The sequence below is a fragment of the Triticum urartu genome, chromosome 7A, assembly GCF_056163025.1.
Source record: "Triticum urartu cultivar PI428250 chromosome 7A, HENAU_Tu73, whole genome shotgun sequence".
NCBI lineage: Eukaryota > Viridiplantae > Streptophyta > Magnoliopsida > Poales > Poaceae > Triticum > Triticum urartu.
The window spans coordinates 18,204,282-18,212,777 of NC_141879.1; the positions used below are offsets into that span (position 1 = coordinate 18,204,282).

Here is an 8,496-nt window from a genome sequence, read left to right on the forward strand (position 1 = left end):
TCACGGTTGCAGAAAAGGCGCGTATAAAATGGTTGTGCGTCCAGAGGGGTGATGTAGCGCTTGTGGCCTTGTGCTTCGCCCTGATCAAACTCAGTGGATGGCTCCAAGACGCACGGCCGTCCGAGCACCGTCTTCATCGCTTCACTACGATTGAGAACTATGCGCATGAGACCTTTGCCAGCCGCGGCCATCCTTACGCCGCTGATGACATCGGCGCCAGTGCTCTTAGACACGAAGACCGCCATGGAATCGGCGGGGACGTCATCCAGGCGACGACAACGCGCCGGTGGGATCGTCCCCCACCCACAGAAATTTAGCATGCAAAGCTTGAGGTGCTAAGCTAGTACTGATTGATGCAATGAGCTCCATCGTGTACCCGTGCTGCAATTAGCTCATACTAGGTGAGTGCCCGTGCGTTGCAACGGGAAAAACCTCATGTATGCATGGGTGACATATTGAGGTGATACTATCAAGAATCAACTCAACCAAAACTGCATCCAAATAGTTCTCCTTTTGTTAGAGGATCATACAATCCAAATGCATTTATTTGTTTAAATAAAGATATGTAGATGGTATATAGTTTAGTCTTACAATCAGAACACATTGAACTACCCACTAATATTCCTTCATATCTACTTTCTAACAGTCAAAAAACCTAATGCTTTCAAACAATATATGTACTAATTAATCTAGAAAAAAACATTCTTGAACCCCTACATGTTTGAGTCAAAAGATGAAACCTGTATAATTATCAAATTCAATGGCCATGGAATATAATTTATTTCACCACGTATCTGCATGAGAAGAATTAGTGGTTACTGGTTAAAGCATGAAATTGTACAAAATAGCTTAGCAAGGGAAAAACAACGATCCTAAATTTATGCAAGATAAAAATGGACGAGAACACAAATGGGAAAAGGCTCAAGCTTCTATGTACGAAGTGAGACAGAAAATCGTATTCTTATCCCAAAGTTAAATTAATAACCGTGGCATTTATTAAGAGATAAAGAATATAAAGTTAAAAGAGAAAAAAACATCATTACATAACACTTTGAAATGAGAAGTTCAACATTACATTTGCAGCTTTCAGATTTTGCAGCATCAAATATACTGGACAATCAAAGCATGTTTGCGGCTGGTATGTTTCCGGAGTGCTCTGTACCATCATAACCTTCTTTAACAGAAGGGTCTTCTCCAAACTGTATAAAAAAGCCACCCCCTGTTTGTACAAGAACAATTTATCCCACAGCTGTTTATAGTTATGGCTAAGTTTTACAGAAAGTGTGTGCAGTATAACAATGAGGTACTTAACAAGTTTGTTTCGCGTGGCTGAATGATGTGTTGTTACCTATAGGGCCTCAGTCCTTTTCTCCCTGAAACAGGGTTGTGCCGCCACGGCGTACATGTCATTCACTCGCTTGAACACCTCTTGTGCCATCCAGCAGCATATGGCGCAGACACCAAAGATCTGCACAGGCATACATGTCAGCTGGGTCAAGTGCCAACTGCCAAGCACATATACATCTCATGTCAGACCAGGGAGTTAGAACTGACGAAGAACCTGCCGGCGATGTTATGCGATCGCTGCCGAGAGTGTAGATAAATGCTAAACAACTTGTCCTTTTATTGATCTCCAGGTTTTCACACTTGTATCCCCACCCCATAGCATGAAGTTGTAATACCAGCAACACTGAAATTCCTACGTAAAGATATGTAAGCAAGCAAATTGATCGACTATACTCCTGGACAGACATAAGTGAGGAAAACAAGAGTGTAAAAGATAAATGATACTCATGATTAAAGATTTCAAGAATTTGTCAGGAGTTAAAACCAGAGTCCGCTGATTGAACAATCCAAAAAAGTACCATCATATATAACTCCACACACAGCGTTCCTTCCCTCCTGGTGCATGCAGTACATACAAGCTTGTAAGCAACAGAATATTCAGAGCATTGTGTTTGTATGCCACAATGCCCTCGTCTTGACAATGGAACCTGCTCATGAAACTTCTTAACTATGTATGCAGTATTTTTTCACTAATTACTAATTAAACACAATATCGACTTGGTTGTGCAAAGTAACTGATTTATTTCATTTAGGCTGATAAAATACATAAACCCACGTTCTTGAGTTTCAGGATTCTAATTAAGGGCAAACTTCAAATCACGGAATTGATTGACAACTATACACCGCTTTGGTGACACATAATTCTCAAGATCCCAATGCAGATCCTAGCCCACAGATTAAATACCTCTCCCTAATTGTGACCACAGGCCGCATCCATAACAAAATCGAACTCCAACTCACCCGCTACCCACCCCAGTGGCCGTGGAGAGCACAAGCAATCCAGCAATGGAATCGGGCATAGCAACACCCAATCTGCTCTCGTGGTGCAGGATGCTGATCCTCCATCGCCAAGCAGCCAGTGCTGCAATAGCCTCTGGATCAAAACGTGGGCGGGATCGAGACGGGAGGGGGATTAGGAATTTAGGGGAGGGGAGGGGTGGGAATCACGGGCGCCTACTCATATCTTGGAGTTGGAGATGGGACGCCAGTACATACCACCGTAGCGGCGAGCTGCCGTCGTGGTGGTGCTTGGGCCGTCCTCACGCCACCAGCATCGACGTCGTATCCCGTCGGTCGCTGCCTCTCCTCCGGGGTGTGGGGGCGGTGGGATCGAGACAGATGGGAAGGAACGGATGCTGCTGGGTCAGAGTGGGTGCGGAGTGTTTTTTCTTTGGGAAACGATTGTGGCCGGACGACCGGCTGAAGCTTGCGCCGGTCGCCGCGGCGGCGATAGGGCCACGGGATCGAGGGAGACGGATTTGGGGAAGGGGAGTGGGCGGTGGGACGTGCGTACATGGGTTGTTCTTTTTTTTTTTCTTTCGTGCGGGGATGGGTGGGATCGTGGGAGGAGCAGGGGTGGAGGGTTGGGTTATCGAACGAGGTGGAGGCAGGGGGATCGAACAAGTTGGTCGAACCGAGGGGAGGCCAAACCATCATGACGTTCGATCCGCTTAATAGTAGAGATATCTATACTACTAGCTGAATGCCCGTGTGTTGCCACGGAACATCCATTCACCATTGTTATATCCAATCTTGCTAGTTGCTCACTGTTATCAATGAACCCACGATAAGCCCTCTTGCAGCCCTGACAACCCCTCCTTAATGCACTCACCCCACAAAATAGTATGATACCTTCTTCTCTATACATTGTACTCCCTCCGCTACAAATTTCACTTTAAGAAGCAAGTAAGCAAATATTACAAAAAAAGAACCCATATCCACATCAAAGGAAGCATCACTGCATCAACATAACTAAATAAGTATCCTATCAAGCAGGCAATCTGATATGTCCATCTTCAATCTATGGTTTCTTCCAACTAAAAATCTGCTATGACAAGCTCATATTGCTCTACATTTTCTGAAACCATATGTTAAAATGACCATGATTGCCAGTGCGTTGCCACGGAATAAAGAATATGAATACTTTTTTATTCAGAAAATGACTTTGAAAGAAGATAAACATGTTTCACTCTTCTATATCTGTAGACCGCTATCCACCCTCTTCATCACCTTACTGACATAATGACAATGATCTTCTTAACCTCCCTCCACTTATTTCGACAAAAGCACATGATTGGAAATGGAATAATAGTCACTTGAACACATACGTCGAATAATACATATGCACTTTCTAACGGTATCATGCCTTGGCCACACGCAGACGGCTTCATTTACTCCTTGCTTTCAGCAACCTACTTTAAAGTACTCCCTCCGTTTCAAAATAGATGACTCAACTTTATACTAACTTTAGTACAAAGTTGGGTCATCTATTCCGGAACGGAGGGAGTAGGTATTTAAAAATTTGAAATTTAACGAATCACATCATTTCTCTAGAATATTTTTACTTACAAAATATTCTTGTGAATGGCACATAGGCAAAGCACTGACGACAATTCCTGCAAGCTCTACAACCTTCAGCTCAGATGTACTTATCTCATTGCAGAAGTATGCCGTCCCAACCTGGCCCTTCCCAAGCTTCTGACCAAGGTTATAAATATAATATTCCCTTAGGTCTGCCGTGTTCAGCCCAATGACAGAGATAGATGTTGGAACAAACCTTCCTTCAGAATCCCATCAACAGTGGACTGGTAAAACTTTTCAAATGTGAGAGCAATCCTCTTCAAGGTGTTCATCGGCATACCTAGCTTAAATGAAAATATATTCGCTTCTGCATAGGATTTCACGGATGTACTTGGTTGAGTTTGTGTGTTCTATTCAAAACTTAACATCATTTTTTATGTTTTTCTATTTTAACAATGGAGACATGAAATACTTTGTGCATGTATATCCATATGAGATCTAATATGTAGTTGTAGTTTCAAAACAAAAATAAGCCATGCATAGTTATGTATAGTCATAGTTACCATGCCCTTTTAAATTACTCACCACCAAGTCCTAAGCAGCAATGGAATTTCTTCCTTCGAACCAAAGAAGTGGTTTATAATCTAAAAAATAAAACCAGAAAACAAATAGTGAAGATAAACCTAAGTTGGAAGAATGTAGATTTTTGTGCTCTTTAGTGAATACTAAAGTGGTAGTCCCTCTGTAAAGAAATATAAGAGCATATAGATGTACTAATATGCAGCACTACATGAACTATCAGTCACAGGTATATCAGCATCATGGTTTCCACTTTCCAGTGATTTTCTCAAAAGCCAATTCAACCTGATTATTGCGGGTGCAGGTCTCTCATATTTTCTTAAATTTATCAATCACGGGTATATCAACATTATGTTTGACTCTAATATAGTTATAGTGGAACAATCGGAAGTACTCAATTGATACTGAAGGAGCCAAGCCTGCAAGGCATGAGATGTATTCTATTCTCTCCGTCCCAAAATAAGTATCTCAACTTTATCTTAAGTTGAGACACTTAGTTTGCGACAGAGGGAGTATATAATGAATATAAATAAAATAACTATGATGTAGCACTAAGACCTTTGTAGTATTTTCCTTCTTGGGAAAAGTTTATGTGAACACAAGGTACATCTCATATATACTTGCCTATGTCACTACCTCACTATAAAATGCTACAAATAGGCATACGTTTATCTGCAGTGATTTACTGAATAAAATCTAAAGATACTTAATGTTATTACTTTCAACACATACTTTTTATTTGAAAACATTAAAATACTCTGTAGAAATTATTATGATCAAGTAAAGTACACTTCATAACAATTTTATAGAACTCACTTTTTATATAAATTTGAGAGCAACATCTTAAGGCTGGAATTAACAAAAAGGCATGTACTACATCCAACATCATCATAAGTAGCAACACAAAGATATTAGATAGGTGTGTGTACAGAAAGCTATCGATTGAGCAGCATTTTAGTACATCATAATAGCTAATTTTCAGGATATATTGGTCACTGAATAGTCGGAAGAAGTAAACAGATGGTTACCAAAAGTTTCGGCATTGTGGAGCTTACACAGTCTTCCACCTTATCCTGACCTTGGTATTGAATCGCTGTTACCTTTCCAAAAAATTGAATCGCTGTTACAACAAACACAAATATGGATATCAGATAAAAATCAGAAAAATAAGTTGCATTCTCTGCCAAAACCATATGGAATACCTCGTGTAGTAGGAGTATTTTCAGTAAACTCTCTGATGTACTACTGCTCCTAGTTTCAGTAACCAAATAAAATTACATGCAGAACTAACACATGGGATACTGAGCAAAACCAAAACAAAGAGGAAATTATTGTCAGCGAGAAATATGAAGTAAAGTCTGATATACCGCTAGAGCCATCCGTGTAACCTCGTCAGTTACCCACCCCATCTGCCAAACTCTCCTCCGATTGTTGCCCCTGTGGCCTATGCATCACAAAAAGAAGACTATGTAGAGAATGGCGTAACAAAACTGAAAAAAAAAAGCTACTACATCTACATATCAGCAATGATGGATTTACTTTCTTTTTTGAGAAATAATCAAAATGTCAAATGTATAGATAAATACTATAGGTCCATGCTCATACCTTTTCTTGATCCTGAAAAACACGACAGTTAGCAGGGGCACATGAACCTGCACAGTACTTGGCACAAACCATGAAGAAATCACAGTAAGTCGTGGAATAGAAGAACAATATAATTATTATTCCGTCCCCATTAGAAGTTATTCGTTGAATTTGTATCAACAATAAGAGTGCAGGTCATAACCAAGAAATCAAGATCGGGCTCGAGTTCTGTATTAGGAACCAAATCAAGAAGAGAACTAAACAAAATTTCAGAGAGAGGGAAGAAAAAGAGCTTATTGGTAGTTATACTTGTACCCCCGATCCAGCCAAAGCAGGTGGCACGGTGGACTCAGTCGTGGAAGGCCTCAACGGCAAGAGGGAACCCCCAGCCGGCCGTCGATGTTGAGTAACAGCAGGATTGGCATGGAGCCATTAACATGCTCCACGTGCAGGCCCGGGACGAACTCCTCGAACACCTCCACTGGTTAACAATGGGTCAGCCGGGTCGGCGGGTGCCTAGGAGAAGGGAAGAGGCAGATGGGACCTCCGGTGACACCTCCTCGTTGAAGGACGGGCCCGCTTCCCATCTCCCGGAGGCTCAATAAGATGTTGCCTTGCCATTGTCGCCGCATGCAGCATCAAAAGATGGGTCAGCGCTGCCATCAGATGGGCTCTATAAGGGGATCGGCCCAGGCTGTTGCGGTGGCGAAGGCGAGCAGATTGTACAAGGGCGGCGTGCATGGGCTGCGTGACGGCGACCGAGACGAGTGTCGGACGGCGATGGAGATGGGCAGTTCATCGGGACAGACGAGTGTTGGGGTGGCGGCGGCGGCGTTTTTTCTCACGAGATCGAGAGGGATCGAGAGGTGAGGGGAGACTGGGAGAGGGGACGTGGGACGTGGGACGGGAGTGGGTCATTTTTTTTTTTCTAAATCGCGTGGAGGAAGTCCACGAGGGAACGTGGGCTGCTTTTGCGATCTTTTCTAGCGGGGTTGTACGAGGGAGGTCGAACCATCACGACGTTCGATCCTGCTTTTTAAAGGAGAATCGAACGTCGTGATGGTTCGACCTTCATCTCCTATCACCCCGCGCTAAAAAAGATCGCAGACAACGTCCCACGTTCGAGGCCAGCGAAAGAAAAAAAAAGACCCTCGGACGCACGTCCCACCCGATCCACTCCCACGCCCCATCACCTCCAAATCCAAACCACCTCCATGTCGATCCCGTGTCTCTCCCCACAGAAATCTCTGCAGTCGGGCTCCTGCTTCCTCGCTTGACTCGGCCGCGGTTGTCTCCTCCCCATCGTTCGTCCTGGGGCTACCTCAAGAACCGCACGTCCAAGTCCTCGCCGCCCCCTTCCTTCTAAATTCTCAAGCCCGGGCTAGGGGAGGAGCGAGGACATGCTTAGACCGATGGGGATCTGAATCTGACGACCTCACGCGTGGCGACCGCGCGCGTGTTGGGCCTACTACGTATTGGCCGGAACGAGTCCGCCGTGCACACGACATGGTAGGTGGTTTGGCCTCCGTCTTGGCAGCGATGGCGGGCATCAGCGGATCGAAGGGCATGGTCTGAACCTGCGGTTCTTCGGCTAGAACAAGCAGCTAGACATCTTGGCGATGTTGTTCATGGAGGGCGATGCAGATTGGTCCAACCAATGTTGGCCTGCCGAGCCTCGTGGCGATGGTAAAATTGCTCACTACCTTTTCTCTTTTCGTGTCTTCTTCTTTCCCATGAAGGTCACATAATCCCTCTAATTTGTACTTCTTGCTTCATAATTCTTTTTTCTTAGTGGAATGGAAGAAATAAGATGATTAGACCTTTTGTTATTTTGGACCATTGAATTACTTGATGATGATCTCTTGCATATCTCTGAAATGGAAAAAGTAATATTGCGTCATCTCCCTGTACTCTGCATGGTCTTATTGGTTCAGTCGGGTGGCCGTGCACCCACTTCCCTAAACTTCGGTAAAACTAATCTTTGTCATTAAGGTATATTTCACAAAAGGCTATCCTAACTGTCTAAATGGTTGCTTGTTTTCTGATATAAATAGATTTAGTTAATGGGTTTTCAGAATCTTGACTCGTATAAATACGACACTCGCTTCTTCTCTCAACCATTTGGACAGTTATGTCCTGTTGAGTTCATGAATTGGATATGCATACTCTTTCTTTCCAATGCAGGTGCTGGACAATTTTGTGAGGCATTTAGCCAAAATAGATAATGTGCGCCAATGCTACCAGTTTGGTAACTATTTATACATCAGCAAATATTACAGAAAGATGTTATATGCAGTGGCAGAGCTAGGGGGGGCTGGCAGGAGCCATGGCGCCCCCCATGACCCAGGAAGTATAGCATAATACCCTTATTTTCCTTCAGGTTTTAAGAAATTTTGTGACGATTACTAATACTTGGCCCCTCTCATCAATACGGTCACGCATTTGGCCCCCCTAATCGTTTTTTCC

General features: G+C 43.4%; 1 long non-coding RNA gene across 1 annotated transcript; it reads right to left on the minus strand.

Moving 5' to 3' along the window:
- Positions 1 to 202: 202 nt before the first annotated feature.
- Positions 203 to 1,462, minus strand: LOC147957033 (uncharacterized). Its single transcript, XR_015609673.1, has 3 exons — positions 1,349 to 1,462; positions 1,076 to 1,219; positions 203 to 794 (listed from the first exon to the last, which is right to left on the minus strand). It is a non-coding gene; the product is annotated as an uncharacterized LOC147957033 (long non-coding RNA).
- Positions 1,463 to 8,496: the final 7,034 nt, after the last annotated feature.